Genomic DNA, 22206 nt, shown 5'->3' on the forward strand with positions numbered 1-22206 from the left:
CTGCCGCAATGTTGGGAGAGGCTATTACAGTGATGAACTGAAGAAATACTGACAGACTCAAATACACCTTTCCTGCAGCAAGGTTGTACCTGACTGTGTCTCAAGTTCAGCTAATGACATAGACAAGATTTGAACCAGAGCACTCATGGCACAGGCCTTTACCAACTAAGCCAAACGGGAGCCCTGTACAGCACATTTATCATTAAAGATCTGAGAGTCTCTCTCCAGTCCCCACGGCTTGTACGAACAGAAGAAGGACTGAAATATCAAAACCGAAGAGAACTGGGGCCCAGCCTATTGAGGAGATTCCCACATAATGCACTGGATCCCCACAGCCAGGCTCACTTCCAAGTATAAGCAAGTGGCGTGCTACCCAGATAAAAAAGACAGCTTCTGTCCCTACTGACCGCAATGCAACATGGGAAGGGATAAGGCAGCAGGAAGTGCAGGGCCAGTAACATTCCACAGCAGTCCGGCAGGTTTTTCTTCTCCTACAGAGCAGGAATGGCTGCACTTGCGTGTCCCATGGAGACAGTTCAAACACCAATCCACATCTCCTATGAAGGGAGAGGAAAAGATGGACATTTAGTCATCAGACGGAAGTGCTTCCCACCGTTTTTAACATTTCCGCATGTTCGGCCTGGGCTCATTCTATTAGCATCACAGTCAGATTCAGATGTCAGCCTATCCACATGAAGGTCACACAGATTTGTTTCTGAAGTTACAAAAAATTCCAACTGATGATATTCACATGTTTGTGGGCCCCAAAAAGAATATAGAAAACCACAACCAGTTTTAACACTGAACTGCTAATTTGTCAGTCGTATTATTTTAATTAATGTATTAGCTTATTTTACAGGGTCAGTGCACATTAATATTCCTGTAAATGTGCCAGAGTTGGTCAGGGAGGGTAATCCGTGGACCCTGGGCTACATGTCTGTGAGGAAACCAGAGTACCCAGAGGATACCCACGCAAACACAGAAAAAGCACGCAGGGAGGATTCATCCAGCTAACCACTGTGCCAACGTGCCCCCCACTAATTGGGTGTAAATCCATGAGCGTGACGCTCAACATAAATCTGCAGAAATGCCCTTCAGGTCCAGACGTCTGACCATATTGACACCGCTGGCTTCTCCAAAAACAAAAAAGAACATCACAGAAATAATTACAAATTGAAGGCAGGCTGAAATGTAAGTAGTTTCAGAAATATAAATAATCCAGGGCTGGCAGCACTTTGTTTCCAGTAGCAACAACAGAGGCCAATGACGGATGAGCAGTAAGGAATAAAACCGAAGACATTTTGCTGAGTGACAGTTTGAGACTTATTTTGGTGGCGTGGCATTCATTGAAAACGTGTTTTAAGTTCACCGATTCTGTTGGACGAGCTGATGAAACCTGCCAAGCTGTGAGAGAGACGTACCACGAAGCATGCGTAACAGACACATCCAGGAACATTTTTAATCGAAAACAGATGGCTGTAATGAAAGGAAGACTCAAAGACTCAAATGATGGGCACAGAAGATGGATGGATGAGTACAGCACAGCACACCAACACTGTGCCAGTTTGCTTTTGACCAATCTCTATTAGATTCCCATAGTTGCCAGGAGTAATGGGTTGCCAAATGCATTTTGTTTGGCAAGTCAATAATCGTATGATATGCAAGCACCTATTAAGGATCAATATTGCACAATATCCAAACTAGATTCAAACAAAGGCATTTAACCAATTTTTAAGGCCTACATTTTTCTTGCAGATACAGTCACATAAATATTAATATAATTAATACCGGGAAAATGCAAGAAACAGGAAAGGGTGGCACCCAGGCTGGGGGCAAGAGCATTTTTAAAGAGAAAGTTAGCTTACCCTTTGCAGCTTTACAATCCTAACTTCTTTAATGCAATTAAAAATATATGATAATTTTTTGAAAATAAATGAATGAATTGAGGAATATCATCAAACTTTATGTTACAATTTAGAAATTAGGAATTAAATATAGTCATTGTCATTCCCCACGTAACAGAGGCATATGGTATGCAGACAATTATTTTAATCTGATAATTAATATGAGGGATACAAGCATGACAAATAAATTGTTCAGCGTAAAGGCTATTTCAGCTGCTAACAGTATCATCTAACATATAAATATTACTGGGATTGGTATTTCACAAAATTAATTAATAGTTCAGGTACTGTATTCAGCAGTGAACAGTATAATTTAACATTACAATATTGTCAGGTTTGGGGCACAAAATTAATGAATTGTTCAGGTATTCGGTAGAAATATGTTTTGATGATGCATGAAGACAAAGTACATTTTTTTTTGTACATGTCATAGCTTGTGACTGATGGAAATGGTTAGTCATTGCACCATCATCCTGACATACTGGTCAAAGCACTTGTTGCATTTGCAACTGCCACCATGCTGAACGAAAGCTGCTTTTGCCATAAATTGAAAAATCATTCTGGCTCAAGGATTCTGGCTCATCGATTTTATGTAGCATTATGGCATAATATTTTTGCCAATCCATTTGATAGCAATAAAATAGAAACCTAATCATATAGATTAATCAAAAAAGAAAAAAAAAAGATTTAATCACAATGCAAACCTCTGTGTCTTCAGGCCCTGGTTGTTTTTTTTTTGTTTTTTTTTTATCCTTGTCCTGGTGATTTTTGTATGTAATGAAGTGGAACCAAAGTAACAAAATTAATTTCTTATTTTTTATTACATTACCATGATGGTACAAGTTCATATTGAAACAGCAACAGTACATTCCAACGGTTTGATATCTTACTGTGATAAGTAAGCTATCAAACTGTGGAAACTTACATGGAAGTGAATTTATCATGCTCGAAATGTGTGGCCCAAATAACAATGAAGTGCAAAGATGGTTAAAATGTATGCAAAATGACTAACTACAGTCAATCCAGGGTGTTAATTCCTCCATGAAAACTAATTTTCACTGGTACATGCCTCTTACTTCTGGCCACCGTCGTGAGATACAGTGAGTAAGGTATCAGATTAACCCGGAGGGTTTAAATGGATTGAATATGCCCTTCTGCAGTCTTAGTGCATTTTATTGAATCTCCCTGTATGCGCACACTGAAGCAGTGGCTGTATTTTTTAGACATGTATTTTAAAACGTTACCTTTGATCTCTCACAGTGTTACCCACACCCACATTGAGGAACACTGTGAGCCAGTGACTCATCGACATCCTTCAGTCCACGCAACACTATTGGGCAGTGTGGCAGGAAGTGAATCTCCGCTCAGAACAAGTGGTAACCTGGTGATTATTTTAATTCATTCTGTTATTTCCTATGTAGCATTCAACCATGTCAAGTTAAGTATTTGTGTCTAAAGCAATGTGGTTTAATTGGTGACACCAGTGTTGTCAGCCTTATTTAAAACCATGTAATGCAGGGTTCCTCGAACCGAGTCCTTTTTTAAATTTCTGTTTTCCAAGTGTAATTGTCTTCCAACCATGCCTGCTTTCTTTTGAAGGGGACCCGCTTGGTCAGAGGTGCAGTAAAAGAAAAGAAAAAAGACATGGGCAATAATTACAATCATGACACCATCTCTCAAAACACAGTGCCATGAAAAAAATATTTGTCCCCTTCCTGATTTCCTCTGTTATTGCACATTTGTCACACTGAATGGGTTTGCATCTTTAGACATAATGTGATATTAGACAAAGGGAAACTGGGTAAACACAAAGCAAATTTGTATTTATTTCATTTATTTACTGAAAAGTTATGAAACACCAATATCCCCCATGTGAAAAAGTAAGAGCTCCCTCAGTTACTTAATCAACCAATTAACCAAATTTAATTGACAAGTAGATTCCGCTGACTGAACACAACCAAGCTTGGTTGCAGCCAGTCCTGTTGGATCTAAACCTTCCTCATATTGAGCCTTACCATCACTAATCACGTTTATAAATACACTATACCACAATAAATTCCAGAGGAGATGAGAAAAAAGTTGTTGAAATATCAGTCTGGAAAGGGTTACAAAGCCATTTCTAAGGCTGTGGGACTCCACTGAACCAGAGTGAGAGACATTATCTGCAAATGGAGGAGACTTGGAACTGTGTTGACTGTTCCCAGGAGTAGCCGGCTTGCCAAAATTTCCCCAAGGACGCAGTGAAATCAAAATTAAAATTTTGGAGTAGTCTGGTCAAATTCTTGAATCCAAGAGAAATACTGTGGCATGACCTGAAACAAGAATGCTTGAAAACCTACCAAATTTGTCAGAATTAAAGTAGTTCTGCAAAGAAGAGAGGGCTAAAATTCCTCCACAGCAATATGAAAGACTGATACCAAATTATAGGAAGTGCTCTGTTGCAGGTTTGGTGCTAACTGTGGTGCAACCAGTTACTACTGTAAGTTTAAGGGGGCAATTATTTTTTTTTCACAGGTGTTTGATTACTTTTTTAATTGAATAAATGAAATAATAATTTAAAAAAATGTGTTTTGGGCTTACTCAGGTCCCCTTTATCTAATATCATTTTGTGTAAAGTTCTGAAGCAATTCAACGTGACAAATATACAATAAGAGAAAATCGGAGGGCGCAAACACTTTTTCACGGCACTGTATAAGCGCAAATTTGAAGAAATAAAATTTATGACAGCACTCAGATGGGCTGGCTGACTATTCCTCTCACCTGGTGCCTCTAAAAGATTCCATTCTAAAGCACACTAAAGTTTTATATACTCTGTGATCTAATCTCTGATCCTGCTATTTTTAAAACGCTGTGAACATGGGCAATGCCATGCTCTCCCCTCTCCCACAGACAATTGGGCAGCCTCTTGTAGGGGTTTCTGAGATAAAACTACATTTTAACCGGTTCAGACATGACAGGCCATATACAAGGCAAATTACAGAAACCCAATCTAATCATTGACTGCTGTCTGTTCTGGCACGTGCTTATCTCTAGAGAAAGCACATCTCTCATTGATGACAACTAGCAGCCTTGTGAGTTGTTGAGAAGAACTAACAGAATGATAATCTGAAGAACTCTGACCGATTTAAACCCACCCTACCCATGGCTGGACAAAGCAAATTGTGTCCTGTCCTTGCAGACTTGGTAAGCTGACGACAGCACCTACATCTCAATACACAACTCAGCTAATGTCTGGTGAGCATTCTGGCACAAAATGGCTGTTGTACATCACCCAGAACATTAACAAAATGCATATTTTATTTTGCCACCATCTCAACCAAAAAACTCTTCATTGAAAAAGTACAAGGAAACAAAACAACATTTTCGAATAACTGGATGACTGGTTGGGACTGGCTATGCACAGACCATGTAACTATGCAGGAGTGTGCAGTGCCAGTGTTTTGCCCGCATATGTTCCTAGAATTTTGAAAATGTGAATTATATAATATATAATTTAAGAACACTGGTGCAAGTTGAAATTTTCAACATAGATTGTGAAAATTGCTGCTGATAAGCAATTTTATAACAGAAAGCATTATGGTAAATACAACCAATTATCAACCAATCACCCAGATGGGTGCTACGCATTGGTGGTAGTTGAGGCAAGTTCCCCCCTCATCATTGTAATGCGCTTTGAGTCACCATTCAGAACTATATAAATCCATCAAATTATAATAAATCTAAGGCCAAACCTGCACTTGTGGTGGATTCTTTATTGACTGACACTCTTGGGAACTTGTTTTCAAATTCCATCAGACCACACCACTGCCTGGTCTTACCTGCCATTAAATATATATCGCACGTTGTTACATTTTGAGAATGAAACTGAATGTTCCGATCCTATGAGGTACAGTGCTTTCTGTGGTGCTGATAAACTGTGCATCTCAGTGAGGCAGCTATCAGTGATGATTCTGATTTCAGGGGAGAAAAGAACGTGCCAATATCCATTTCCTATCAGGTAACACTTTTCACATCTCATTTTTTGTGTGTGTGTGTTTTTGGATTTATCATGCATGTAATGACCCATGAAAGCCTTCAGCTGCTTTGACCTAGGTCGCAGCAATCAGGTCGGCAGGCACAGGACTTTCTAAAGGACGGGAACGTGTTCCACATACAAGTTGAGCTGTTGCTGCTGCTGCAATGGGAAAAAGTTTACACATTCTGCTTATTCACATTTCTTATAAAGGGGACATCAGAATAAAATCAGTCAATATCTAAGTTACAAGATGCTACACACAATCGGAAATGTACAGTTTACTCAGTGTGTTTGGATGTAAATATAATATGCAATGTGATTTATATGCACGAATACCCACCTTTGTTCTTAAAGTTTTGTAATAAAAATAAAGGATGTGGAGACTTTTATTAGACGCCCAGCAGAAACCTGGATAAAGAGAGTAATGATGGTGACCTTTTGTAATGTTTGTGTGTGTGTGTGTGTGTGTGTGTGTGTGCACGCGTGTGTGTGTGTGTGTAGGTGTTTGTGTGTGTGGCTGGAGAAGGGACAGTAACAACAGTGAACTAAGGGTAAGCCTGGCTGGAGAAGAAACAATAAGCAGTTACCTGCAGCTAAACTTGGATGGAAGATAAAGAGTAACCACGGTAACCTGAGGCTGAAACTGAAATGAGGTTATGGGGTAACTATAGTAACTGGAGCCTTGAATCATTTTTGGTCACATTTTGTGATTTGATACCACCTGTGGCTGTCAATCTTGTGAACTGACATGAAACTGTGACATAAACATGTACATAAATCAACATGTAATTATTATTTTATTTGTTAATTAATATAACTTCATTGTCAATTCCTGGTGTTTTTAACATCATAGTTGCAATCTTAAAGTCACAGTTCAGGCTATCCCTGGTGAAGGAACACTTAAAGCTAAAGAAATAAATGGATATATTTTAACTGAGCACCAGAGAGAAGGAATTTTTTTTAAAAACTTTTATATTCTGCTTTTCAGTCAGTTTTCACATCATTAATCTGGGTATGTGCTTTTCATTTATTTCCTGACAGTCTGTAGTAAAAATGGCTATCAACCATTTTTATGAGCATTTTTTCCATTATTATTATTAAATTACAAAGCCTTAAGACTTCAATTTCAACTCTGTGTTTGCTGGAGAAAATGCATTAATGAAAGTAATTTGTCTTATCAGAAGTGCTGAGTTTTCATGGTTTGATTTTCACCTCCAGTGGAAAACATAGCATGTAAGCATATGCAACAGGAATGCAACCAATCTAAAAATGTTTTTTTATTGGGTTATTTGTTTTTTTTCTTATTAGAATAAAAAGTATATTATTATTATTATTATTATTATTGTTGTTGTTGTTGTTGTTGTTGTTGTAAATCTACACAGAAGTCTCAAAAACAAGGTAAAAAATTAAGGTATTACACACACACACGCACACACACACATAGTAATATGTGACCAGCCCTAGCAGAATCAGATAATCAGTCACATTGACCCCAAAACACATTTTGAGTTTTATATACTACTGGAAAGAGGAGGGTAAGCTTCCTAATGATATAAACAGTATATCTCTACTCCAAATATCAAGGGAGTTATGCCCCACTTTAAACCATGTTTTTGAGAAAAATGCCTTCAAAGTTTAGCTGCAAGATTGCAGTAGCTACATGTGACTCGTGACACTGGGCTGGGTCTTTGTAGCCTAATGAATCTCTGTTGCTACTGTGAAATCTTACATTTAAAACCTATAAAACTATATTTTTACTCTAAATTTGACAGGAAAGGGGAACAGAATATTTCCTCCGTGGTATTTGGCTGTTTGACTTCGAACTTGTTTAAGTCCATCCTATAGAACAGAACCACCACTTCCACATCTTTCCACCGTTCCGAGCACAGAAACAATCTGTTGCGCTCCATAGGGCTAATATTAGCAGTCAGTGGATTACCAAGATTATAAAAATTCCAAAATATTATTGTGCATTGGGTTGCAGAAATAGCATAGCCAAGAACCCTGATTTTAAGATTTATGTGCAAAATTACCAAGCCAGTGCAGAGACAAATTGTATTGAGGCCATTAAACAAAAGCTAGAGAACTGACACATCATTTGGAGTAAATTAGCCATTTTGTCACTGGTAAGTAGGCTACTAATAACTTTCATTAGCAGTAAGAGGCTGTGTCAGAAACGGTAATTTGTATGTTTGTTTCTTCAGGATGTGATGTGACGTGTAACTGACGTGTAACAAACGTATTAGGCTATCATTAAAGCTTAGTTAAAAGCAGCTAAGTTAACAAATGTTTAAAAGCTACTGTCATAATAACGTTAGTTAAAAGTAGATTAGTTGAGAGCAGCTAAGTTAGGCTATATCGTCTTTTCAGACTAGCAGTCTACAAGATCACAAATGGTACTGCAATGTCTTTCAGTTTCTTATTCCCAGTTGTCTCCATCAGTTCGGAATGGAGGTCCAATTCATAATCATCGGGTGTGAAATGACGACTACATACTTGTTTAATATATACTTGTATTTTTCTACTGGACTTTACTTGTATACCTCACGTTTAATAGCTTTAAAACTATATAACTATTTTACACTGAAATTTATACAAAGACATACAGATAATGAAAGCCAAGACATTTTTTGGGAAATTCCAATCTGTGCATTTATATGACTGTCCGGATATCGGATATCCGATATCCGACATCTGACAAATCTGACTCCATGTGCTTTTTTCCTGTTTACACGTTCATAGAACATGTCTGATCTATGCCACATGTGAGCAAACAAGCATGAAACAGTCTAGACCCATGGCGCACCAGTACAAAGTGTCATGAGTAAAACTTGACTAACTATATAGCTAGCTAGCTATGGCATGTCCTCACCTCTGTAACGTTATTTGTTGTCCTTCGTGTGTCCATACATCTGTATTGGTGGTACGCACTAGCTAGGTTAACTAAAGTAGGCGAAACACTAACATATTAGGGTTAGCTAAAGTAACGTTAGGCAATAAAGCTGTGCTTAAAAATCTTGTGCCATTCGAAGTGGTACTAAACATCCCTCTCAGGTCGTCCATGAGTGAGTGAGTGACCACAATTTGCCACGCATAGCCCACAGAGGCAGGTAGTCCTGCGCGCCGTGGGAAAAATAGGAATGGGGTCACTTTTACGTGCCGGTGTTAACATAACTTTAGACAGCCTTAGGAAGCTTAAGATTTCCAGGCACAGTGTTCAGTATGTTCTCAGAAGGGTCCAGCTGGTGGGTCGTAATGTTAACAGTAGTTCCTATAGGTGGCCTAATACTTGAGGATGAGGTCAATTCTTTCATTCTCTCATTCACCATATTTAAACCCTCTGTCTTGTTTTACATAAGTTTACATAAGTCATCAGCTTGTGTTTGCTCTTAATGTCCTCTGCCTTTCTTTTCATTAAGTGAATTATTTATTAATTTTTGAAATTCATCCATTATCTTTTATAGTGTTATTGTAGCACTTAGAACCTGTGACCTGAAAGCACTCTGCTAACAATAAAGATTATTATAAAGTTTATTAGCTTTACTGCTGATCAACTTTCATCACCGTGGTAATGCAGAGTAATGATGTACGCCAGGCTCTTAAACAGCAGGAGTCCAGACCGGTGTTGCTCATTGATGGTGGGAAAATAGCTGTTTGCGAGCCAAACATGATTTGCATAATTATGTGCAAGGTCAGAAAAATAACATCCATGTGAAAGCCTGCCAAAAAGCGAGAGATGGGAGGCTGTCGTAGGCCCTCGCCGCCTTCCTGATGAGGGTTGTTACAAAACCAGCGTGGTGGCTCTCCCACTGCCGTGGGGCTCAGGTCTGTTTGGGTCTGAGCCGGGACCTCGTCGCTGTATGGAAAGGACACACTCTGAAGAGCAAGCCGGCAACACTGCACTCAATGCATTTCATGCACCTGCCCTCATATTAGCCACAATTAAAGGTTAGTTTACTTTCTGGAGTTTTTTTTTTTTTTTTTTTTTTTTTTCAATTAACCAATACAGATTTGGTGGTGTGAAGGATTTTTGAGATACTTACAGATGTTTCTGACTAACTGCAGGAATTACAGACTGACGTCAAGATCACATGATTGTGGTTGGACAGACTGATCACATTGTGTGTTCCTGTCCTATAAATGTACATTCCCGTCTCCATCCATTTTCTTTCTTTACTACTTATGCAGTGCTGGTCTGGATTCTCCTATATTTAAGACAGGCATTTTTATGTGGGGAGGGGAGGAGAGGGTACATTTTGAACACCAAATTCTGTTATTACCTATGTGCTATGTCCTCAAAACTAGAGATATTATTATTATTATTATTATTATTATTATTATTATTTCAAAGTCAAATCAAGATGTTGCCATACATCACCCCTGAATATTTTTTCGTAACAGCTATTTCCTTTGATTTGATTTAAGTTCTGTTGTCCTATTACTGAACTATTTATGACACTATTTTATTTTTGAAAGGAAGCTTTCAGTTTAAAATAGTATAAAAATGAATATATTGTTTGGTTGTTTTGTCTTCTGTATAATATATTGCTCAATAAATGTAAAAAGTAGTAAAAACATTTATCACAAGGTCAAACTTCCCATTTTTAAATGCGGAAACGCTGCAGTCAGGAACATAATCAGTCACATAAAAAGTTTTTGATTTGTATGACTGCCAGAGAAAGCGGTCAAACAAATCCAAAAGACCTGGGGGTTTCCAAATGTAGTTCTGGGGCCTCCTCATTTATGTCAACTGAAGTTACACGTTAACAAGCAGTTAAATGTTCTTAATCATCGTAAATGGATATCCTTGTTTTGAAGAATGGATATCAATATTCATTTAAAGACTTTATCATCGGTCCTGAGACAACTAAGCTTTTAATTTTCTCGAATGTGCTTTCTGGAAAATAACAACTTCAGGAAGAAGTTATATTTTTAACTGATTAATTGCTAGACTGAAAGGTGAAATCACAGCAGGATCTTAAATGCTGAAGGTGTAAATGCCTGGGGCCAGGATAGTGCTAATTAGCGCCCAGGATGCTGAAAATTGCATCTGCTTTTTTTTTTTTTTTTGAGAAGTATTTACTCATACTATCGCATGTCAATGAGCACAGCTACAACCTGTTCATGTGAATAGCAGCACCGCTGCATTCAAAGGATGTTGAATAATTGGTGCAATCAGTGAAACTGTAATTGTTACAAACCTTGATAAATTAGGTCTAATCGCTCGTATGCATATTTTACTTTCTGTCCTCCTACGGTTTTTGGCATTCCTACCTTTGGAAGTGCTCAAATGACACATACTTTTAGAGAAACACAATTTTTTTTTGCATCTTTGCATTTTAAAAATGTAAAACATGCTACCTCACTCATCTACTGTATCGTGTACATTTTGATTGTCACAGTTATACAGGTGGTCAAATGCCTTGATAAATGAATCACCAGATCTCTGAAACTACTTGTGAACTTCAAAATTGACCCTAAAGCCAGGAGGAAGGAGGAAATTATGAAAGAAAAGCTTCAAGAATTTTAATTAATAAAACTTGAATGTAAGCGGAACCCTAACCGTAAAGCCATCCGGTGTTTTTTTATATGCATGTTGTTGTTGTTGTTGTTGTTGTTGTTGTTGAATTTTAAGCAATGCTACCTTGTGTTCTGTAGTTTTTATGTAATTTCCAGTGAGTATGTGGATTCATCCAGTAATCCAGTTGATTTAGATGAAACTCCATCTGGTTCCTGTTTAAATATAATTCAGTATCAGGATGGTAGAGAATCTTGGAACAAAGCTTCAAAAATTGAATATTTGAACTTTCTAAAAATTTGGATTGCCTTGTACCAACACGGTGGTTCAGCTAAGTAATACACTGAAACTTACTGTCGCTCTATGCATACAGTGCTAAATCTAATGGCATGTTACAAGGTAAAATAGGTTGGAAATAGCATTTTTCATGTTTATTCTTCTCAGCTGGGATCTGGAGGCTCACTGAGTGCTTCCTGTCAAAGGCTGTTTTAGTAAGAAAGCATTGTGTGCTTTAAGCTGAGCGTAGGAACAACATTTTATTTTCACGCTCCAACTTGATCGCTAGGCAGTACAGCGTGAATGAAACTTGCCCTTGAAGAAACTTCACCTCTGTTCTGACCCTTTTTGAAAATACAAATTTAAAAAAACTGTAGAGTGGGGGGCTTATCAGAAAAGGCAGAGTAAGGTCTGGTGGTTGATCCTCTTACACAATAATGCAGCATTTTCAGATGTATTTCAAAAGTGACTTCTATGGCAAAATGAATAAAATAGAGCATTTTTGCTCTTGGCACTGCATTTTTCAAAAGCCCACCTGATGTGACCTGAATATCACACTGGATTGAAGATCTATCCATAATTTTGCCTTACAATATATATATGTGTATATATATATATATATATATACTCCAAGTCAAAGTTAAAAACAAATAATTGAGTATAGGTCATTGTTCTTTGGTGCAGTAGTGATGCCTGTCATGGTCTGCTGCTGACCATTCAAAATGCAACTTAAAATGCACACAATTGGATGCAAAATGAATAAAAAATCTTTTTTGAGAGGCTGTCCATCAAACCACCGAGGAAAACACCAGAGAGGTGTGATTATACCTGCAGAGTGAGAAGCACTTGTTTGTACTTTGCGGAAATTGGATTTCACTTTTTTATTATTGTAATGCCTTCAAAATGCATCTTAAAATATGCATGCAAAATACATGTTATATCAATGAGAAATCTTTTGGAGAGGTTATCTATCAAACCACAATGGACAAGCACAATAGAGGTCCAATTATACCTTCACTCAAGAAGCATTAGGCCACCCAGGGAAATGTTCAGAAGGAAATCAGCTCTGAAAATAAACATTGTTCCTGCTGGGTTAAAAAAAAAAAAACATAAAAAAAAAGCTAGATGTGAATCAAGGAAAATTTTGCAGTACATTGTTTCTCATCCCAAACTGATCCTGGGAGAGTCTGTATTCTGGATTTAGTTCAGACTGACATTACAGAGATCTCTTGGGCTGATAACTGACAATGCAATGTGATATGCATCTGTTGTCAATCTGTGATAAAGCCTTTGTAAAAATGATACTAATAGCTATTGATTTAGCATGTGTGTCAATATATTATTTAGCCAAACGTGAGGCAGCAGTTGCAGGTAACCTTAAGTTGTATTAATTGCTCTATACCCTAATACACTCAATTTAATGGGTAATTCATCTTAATTAAGCAGACTCCTAATCCGTGTTGCAAATTTGTATAAGAGGCATGCATGGACAGAATTAAGTTGAAGAAATGGCCTCTGCTTGCATCTTAATTAGCTAATTTCATAAAAGCCTGATCTCATGCATAAAGGAATGACAGTCACTGGATTATAAAATCCAGATTAACATTCATGCAGCAGCTGGATGAGAGATTGGCTGTCGAGAATGCTGATGCATGCAGTACACTCCCAAAACAGGGAGCGGGAGTTCTGCGGACATTTACCTAAAATATCTTGGCACATTCGTCTTATAATGTGACACATTTCACCAGTTCACTGGAAAGCAAACAGTCAAAGATAAAATGACAAGCAAGCCAGCTATCTTGATAAGCTTTTTTGCATCAAACTTCTACGTTGATATTTCATTAATTTAATTTTCACTGTCAATCTCTTGGCTATCTCACACCTTGTCGAATGTGATTCATCATCCTCAATATGTGTATTTATCATGATTGACAAGTATACAAATTTAAATAAGTGTCATAAAAAATCAGTCATTTTATTTAGTTTAATGTGTGTAATAAAACCACAAAATAAAATTATATCGGAAGAACATTCCAATGTCTATATTGTAGGTCTATAAAGTAAAATAAAATGTCCAGTATTGATGAGTTACGAAAAAAATTGACAATGTGATAACTGGCCCAGGTCAGCGTTTCTTTTATTGAAGTGAAATGTTTTATTTTAGGAGCACTGGAACAAGAGGGATGAACTCTCCTGGCATGTAATTTTATATCAGCCAGGTGTTCTTATATCAGGGGGTCAACAATGTTTAGATGAAAGCCCCCTAAAAGGATAACTCTGTGGCTGAAGACCTGTTTACTCAGTCACTCTGCAGTTGCCAGACAATAGGGCCATTTTCCAGCGAATCTGCTTAGATAGTGTTGCTGCTTAGGCTTTGCCATAGACATCCATCACTCTGGCCCATTCCCAGACTTTCTGTGGAACTCACACTTAGCCTGAGGTACCCAAGATCTCTTGCTGTCAGGACCCAGTAGTGTAGAAAGGAACCTGGCACTGCTTTTTAACACCGTTTTGTAGAGAAAGTCAGTGATTTTGAACGTAGATACTGTACCATACATTTGGGGGAAAGTATGATCGATTAGCATAATAGATTTTTACGTACCCCTCACTGAACCTTAACTTCGCGATGACCAAATTTGCATGCAGCGTGCGTCCACAGCCAGGTGAGACCACGGAAACAAGAGAACGTTTGTATTCTGCCAGAGGGTCTGTAAGACGAAAATCACGCTGACACATTGATCCATGCACAGCTGGCCCTGAGCACAAGGAATGCAGTGTTGGGGATTTTGGCCCACCCCCCAGCACACATTGCTATCTCAGAAATCCTTAAGATGATAATCCTGGACCGCACACTCCTGGGAGAATACACCAGATGCATTGTTAACATGGACGAGTGGGGATTGACCCTGCAGTGTTTTATTCAGGAATGAAAAAGATCTCTTGGAACTAAACTGATGGAAATTTCCATGATCTCTGCCATGATCTCTAACAGGCTCATGACTTCCAGAGCGCAGATTAGCAGATTCTCTTCATTTGAGTTGGACTAATTATTTTTATATCGATTATTCATCTCAAAGGTCTTTAAGCATGCACGGTGGCACTTATGTAATTTTAACTTTGCCCAGCTTCTAACTCTAGTGATGTTTGCTTACCATGTGAAATGCATTTTTGTAAGTCAATTTGGCTAAAACTGTATGTCAATTGTAAACTGTAATTGAGCTACGGCTGAAGAAAGCTTATATGCGTATTATATTCTGCTTCCTTTTAGTATGGTGTTGTCATTTGAGAATATAACAATCAGTAAGCTACCAAGCTTCACAAGCTTTTGACATGTCATTAAATTAATTTTCATTTTCATTGCTTGGGCCTTCAGAAGTCTTGCTGAATCTCTGTGATAATTATCCTCAATCTGCTTTTGTCTGCTTTGTCATGATTGATAATGTCATCCGTAAGTAGTGACTATGTATTTATTTATTTATTTATTTTTAAATTGAATGTGCCGTGAATCACTACATATCAGGGATTTAGTCACAGTGGAAAAGCTCCATTACACAGGCCAAAGTCTCTCTGCCAGAATCAATGTAGCTAAAGCCATTATTGACCGATTCAAAGCCAGAGCAAACACAACATAGCTCCCCCTCCCTGATACACCTGTCTGAATGAGTGAAAAGCCACAGACCACTTGTTCTTCTCTCCACAGTCTCTGAGTCTCTGCTTTACCCCATCATTCAGTCTGGGTGGGATAGTGATACTTTTGGCAGGGTATTAACGCTGCTTCATTCGTGTACATTGATAACATGTCCGAAAAAATCATCACAATAAAAGGACCTGCACTGCAAATAAGTAATACAGTAATAGAAAATAATGAATTGTGCTGACCCAGTGTATTTGGCAGTTGCAGTGGTGGCATGGGAGTTTCCTCGAATGAGATGCTACAAATCCTCTGCTGCCAGCACTACTTGCCACCTTAACAGCTTCTTTCCCAAAGCCATCCACCTCCTCCATGAGTGCCCCTAGCCATGGCAGACACATACAGTCCCCATTTGGTCATGTGGTTTCCCTCTTACAAGATGGTTATAGCACATACATGAATGTACACATCAGCCTTTTTGATTTTTGATGTATTTTGATGTACAGTAAGTGGGCGAGCTTCACCCAGGCCTATTCATTCCATGAAGAAGGCTTCCTCACATCTGCCTATGCAGGAGATTACAACACAATAATATCAATCATTTTAAAACAAGCATACAGTACATTCTCAGGTAATGGGCTAGCTCGTGTTTTACCATTCTGTCAATTATAGTACAATTGATGTGCAAATACAATACATTTCAGCACTGCTGGATCAATGCAATGTAATCAATTTGTCCTAAATTTTGATTCACAAATTAAAGCATTTTCACTTCATGAACAGTTTCCCTAAATTGGCCAAACTGTATTTGAAAAAAAAACCTCACTCACTGTTTAACTGGGAATCAAACCATCATGATGATTAAATCCAGGGCTGTTGATTGGTCTTTTGATGGTCTGTTTTTGTTCAGAAGGGATTCAGAACATTGTTCAGAAGGAAAAATAATACACATGCCCTGCTCCTAAATCTGAACCACAATTAAATGAAACTTAATTTGCTTCACAAGCTAAGTCACAATGTTTTTCAATTTAACATAGCTCTCATTAGTTACACAATTAAATTTAACATTTCTATTTATTGTAATGTATGTCATGTTACAGGGGGCATTTTGGGATGTGGGCAGCCAGGTTAGGCTTGTAGGCAGTTCCCATAGCTCAGTCAGGTTTTCATTTTATTTTCCTATTGTATGCTTTTTTCCTCATGTTGCCTACTTAATGTGCCCTCCTTATTTTATTTTTAAATTTTAAAGCTCCCTGGAAGAAATTAACTAAATTACTGCATTTTGAAAAAATACATCAATTTCAGGATTGCTAGAAGCAGCCCTGAATGACCTTTTAAAGAAATGAACCACAGAAGTATGGGCAGTATTAATAGGGTTCATGCTAAAAGCAGCAAGCAGGTTTACACCCAAAATGTACACTGTGCGACTGTAATGATTCAATGTGCACATTTATGGACTCAATTTACATTGACACAGGCACATTTAGCTGGCCAGTAATAGAATAAAGTCCATGTTATTACTAATACTGTGCAGATGCTGCAACATTACATTTAGGACAGGGCAAAGCACACACAAAAATCTATACATCACTTGATTCCAGGCAGCCATGACAATGGTCAAAAGATACCACCTGCTCCCCACCAGGTGTTAAGACACACTTCCAATAAGTGCTACCATGGTACCACCTGCCTTAATAAACAACTTCAAGAATATCCCATCCATACATTAACATACTCCCTTCACAATACTTCCAGACTTCCAAAAATGCATTTTCCTTATGGTGGGCACCCAGATTATTTTATTAATAATTTTAATTATAGTACATCATGATAATATGTATGTTTTGTATGAGGCCATGTCTGCTATGGTGTCATGTTTGTTTTACACTTTGTTATTGAAAATGATCTAATTTGCTTAACACAAACTGGCGTGCGTATTTTGCATGATCTACATTTGCTTTGCTGTATGTTCAATCACACAACCAGGCCCGCATTCCCGCCATCAGGACACACTGGATTAATGCATGGGGAACAGTTCATTTGGGGATTCAAGGGTACACACATTGGTCCTTTTGTCATTTTCCCCGTTTTTGAGTTCACGTCCTCCGATGTTGGCAGTTGGTACCCCGAGGAACATTCTGGAGCTCACTCAAAGGTGAAGCTGATGATTGCAATGCCACAATTATAACTACACAAACCTTATATGAATGTTAGCCTTTTATTTAATCAGTTTTCTTTGAAGGCGGATAAGAGGTTTGGCAGTCTTGTAAAAAGCAATGGTGTGGGTTTTTTTTTTTTTTGCGGGGATAGGATGAACAGCAGACAAAGGAATAGAAGAGAAAAAAATAATTAGTAGTTGTACATTTCTTTACTCTGTTTGGAGAGCAGGAATTAATGTTTATTTTTTTCCCTTGACAATATGTTTGGAGTGGAAAGAGCAGAAGTTATAGGACATGTCATAGGGAACATGTATACCTATACCACATCATATTGTTGTGGATGTCTTTTTCAGGATTAGGCACATGTGGTTGCCTGAGTCTAAAACATGAAGGAGGATAAATATTTTTGGCTCATTTTTAAAAAATCTCTCACCATGACCCTCCCTCTTTGGGGGATTGCTTTATTCATAACTGGTGACAGTGAAAGGCTTCGTTTGATTAGGGGTGGGAATTTGAGGTTTTGAGATTGAATGTTTGTCCCCAGATTTTCAAAGCAAAATGACGATGATGTCAATCACAATGATTAGGTATTCATGAAATTATTACGTAATAGTTTTTAAATCCTAATTTTATCCCTTGTTATGACATATTGTCATGACATCAAAACATTAGGGTTATTCACAATGTTCCATTTTACTAAAAAGACTACATTTTCAGCAACATTCTCACTCACAGTATAGTACTTCAATAGATTTACTGTCATTTGAGTTCAAGTTAGAATTAAGGTATTTTCACACCCCAGACAAAGATGCTCTGATGGCACTGGAAACCCTAGGATGTGAATTTGGGCTATTCATGCTGTTCATACCTGATGGCATGCATATATAGTTTTTAAATATTGTGCCTTTAAGAGTGTAAATGATCCCTCATTAGATATCAAAAGCTTCTAATTAATGACAAAAAATAGGGTAAAAATAAAGAATAAACAAATACGCTTTAAGTATTAAACATTTTTCATGCTAAACTGTAGTCCTATAGCCTTGGTGGCCTATCCAGGATTTATTCCTGCTTCTCGCCCAATGCATGCTGGGATAGGCTCCAACACCCCCCACGACCCTGCTCAGGATAGGCAGGTATAGATAATGGATGGATGTAGTCCTATATTTTTTGATGTTTTCCAGATTATTTCTTTTTATTTTATTGAGAATAGCATGCAATGTTTTTTTCATGATGGATGAAATTACTAAGAAATATGAGAAAACTTGGACTTGTTACTCAAGAGCTGAAGACCCTTTGAGCAAATATAATTTAAAATAAATGGCTTATTATGCATGTAAGATGTTTTGCTTAAAATAATGCAAATTAGATGTTGTCATACATCAGTCATACATTCAAAATGTCATTCAACCACAGGTAATGGAATTGTGATGGAAGGATATTTCCATTGCAAGAATGTCCCAGAAGTCTTGTATTGTACGCAAGAGAGTAGGCAATTATCTAAACATGTTATTACCTAAAGCCACATAAAAAGTATACTAGTCACTGAAGCCAACAAACTAACAGATGGTGTGTTGGAGGAAATCACCATATTACGGTTGGAATTCTGGCAGAATTCTTTCATTTGGCTCCACAAACTCTACATCAGAAGTATTAAAAGACCATTGTTTCCCACAATGCAACAGACATAGCCTTGTGTCTCCCATTCACCATCTGTTAATATTACCTCCCCCTATTTAATTTACACAGAAAACAATTTAAATATGCACTATTGCGACTGCATTTTTGCATCCTGCAGTAAAAGATGGATATGCATTATTTCTTCAAATATAGCTCATATAAGGACAGTCCACCTAAGAGGAAGTGGTTTGTGCATGTCACACGAGTATTGGTGATGTGATCAGGATCAGTTACCATACATTTTTTTGAACGCTGAATATTTTTGATTTATGTTTTCTGAAATAGGCAGATGTTTGATGTTCTACAGAATTCAAGCAAAGTAATGTAAAGTAGAATTCCAATCATAAAGTCACTGAGCTGAAGTTTAAAATGTAGGTCTCTCTTCTCTACTTGACTTGCTCTGACTATTGCTTTGCTCTTGCAATATATTCACTCACTCATAACTTCGGCTTACTTCTTTTTACTTGACTAGTTGGATTTAAATTGGTTCATACAATTAAAAAAAATATGAATAAGTCTAAGTCACAATGTTGTTATTATTATTATTATTATTATTAGTAGTAGTAGTAGTAGTATTATTATTGAATATTGGCAGTAAAAAGATGCTTTTATTATTGTGGATATTGGAGAAGATGTGAAAACAGCACTGTTTTTTTGGGGGAAAAGAGAAAAGGAAAAGTGATGTAAGTGAAGTTGATTTACAGGGCTAATGGATGTGGAAATTCAGATCTCCCGCTGTAATGCGCTGTTATCTCTATGCAGCGGCTCATAAAAATGTCGGCACGCTGACTAATGCACTTCGGCCTGCATGCCCCACGCGGGAGTTATGGTTTAAAATGCGGCTAAAGTATTGATATTCCCATTGTCCTGGGTTCAGGATGACGATAAATGCGTCCTTCCCCGTCCTCTTTAATGCAAAAAGTCAAGTGCTGCCGTAATTAGAGACAGGGCAGGCAATCTGTCATTTCTTTTAAAGAGGACTCCTAATTTTAACTAAATGCCCTTTTTATTAGATTTTGTTTCAAACACAACAAAAGGGAAGCTCATTTAGTGTTTCAGCCTCTGTCTGAGGACAATGCTGTTCATCAATTTCCCAGAATAAACACTCTACAGCAGTTGGAAGTTTTTCAATGGGTTAATGCACATGCGAGCAACAGCAGATACAATGAATGCTGAGTTTCTTTAAAAACATATGGTTGCAGGGGTCCTGTGCGACACATCTGATTGGTGTGTGAGAGAATAAGGCAGAGGTAATGCATGCACAACAAATCTGACCCATGCTAGGCGTCCCACTGGGCAACACATAATGGTCCATGGGGGGTTCATACTGTGAATGTACAGAAGCCATGTAAGGCCAATTTAACAATGTATGTATGTATGTACGTATGTGTTGTTGTTGTTATTATTATTATTATTATTATTATTATTATTATTATTATTTTATTATTATTATTATATTGCAGAATGTAATTCATGCATTGTCATCTTCATGCGCATTGGTGATTGTGCATTTGTCAGTGTCTGTATACAGCCAGAACATTTAAAATGTTTTGGATTGTTTAAAAAGTGAGATTTTGTTTGTATTTTTCTTCATCGCTTGGTTTCCAGCACAATTGGCAAGATGAAAACTGACATATTTGTGTACCATGGACAGCAGATCGCTTCGCCATGACCTGGTTTCTTTGCATATTAATTACGCTTCCCAGCTGGCTCAGACCAACGGGATTTCAAAGCTGGCCCTTCTGGACTCATTAATGTTCCCACCAAAAATAGCCCAAACCGGTTTCAAAGAGGGTGTTTACAAACACGGCCATTTAATGAACTTAAGATTTTCATATAGACCATGATTCTTTGTGGTGACAAAATAATGAATTTGATGGCGATGGGAAGGGGAGGAAAGCGTGAACCAATCTCATGACATTCCCATGACATTACAAATGACTGACTGAGAAAGCACTGTTGATCAACTTAAAAGCAATATATGGTGATAATTTGACCAGATTAACATTTCATCATTCTAAATTCCAATTTATGAAAAATGCAGCAAATTTAGAGTATTCTCCATGTTCCTAAGCTGCCATCTGTGTCAATCATTCCAAAACTACCTAACTATGCTACAGTCAATTTGTTTTACCTTACCATAACACATTTGTCAATTTGGACTCAACAAAAATTTGCTATTCAAAAAAATTCACCCTTCTAATTTTTTGTGAACCACTAATGAGATTCTACAATGTGCACACATTACATATTCATATTCAACTGCCCATAATTTTGAATTTACATGCAAAACATATTTGTTATTATATAATCAATATTATATACAATACATCGTATACAAACACTATTCACATGCTTGATACTGAATTTGGTGTTTAATTGCTGGAAACCTAAGGCCTAGATTCAAATGATATTTTTTCTTAACAGTAACTTTATGCATTTTCATTCATTTTTTTGTAATTACCTCACTCTGCCAAAATGTTTCTGTGAAGAAAAACAGTAGTGCTTACCATTTAATTTAAAGTGAAAACTAAAAGCAAATGTTGAATGTAAGGACTATGTGTAGGAGGTGTATGGCTTTTGAGACATCAAAAGATTTCTCAGTTTGAGATTAGAAGGCAAACATGGAGACAGACTCCCTTTGGACCACTGTTCCCCAGTGTATTTGAGAAAGAACATGATCCACTGTTCAAAATGGAAGCTACTGGAGTGGAACTCAATGGAAAGGGCTAGTGGCCATATGGTCACAATACCTTGTGATGCACTGTTACCATAGAAACATGTACTATATATGTTACAGACCAATACAGACTGTGTCATGAGATGTAACACCTGCATTGCTTCTCTACACTTATTGCAAGTGTAGGTACAATCTTCCGTGTTGTTCTATGATTGATTAGGAAAAAAAACACATCTTACAGTTTGCTGATTCAGGAAGCTGTAGTGGCACTATTTTGGCAGATTCCAAGAGAAAAATCATCTTTAAAACCGTATTTAGCGAGAAAACCAGATATATTTAGTCATTG

This window comes from Anguilla rostrata, chromosome 6 (genome assembly GCF_018555375.3).
Source record: "Anguilla rostrata isolate EN2019 chromosome 6, ASM1855537v3, whole genome shotgun sequence".
Taxonomy (NCBI): Eukaryota; Metazoa; Chordata; class Actinopteri; order Anguilliformes; family Anguillidae; genus Anguilla; species Anguilla rostrata.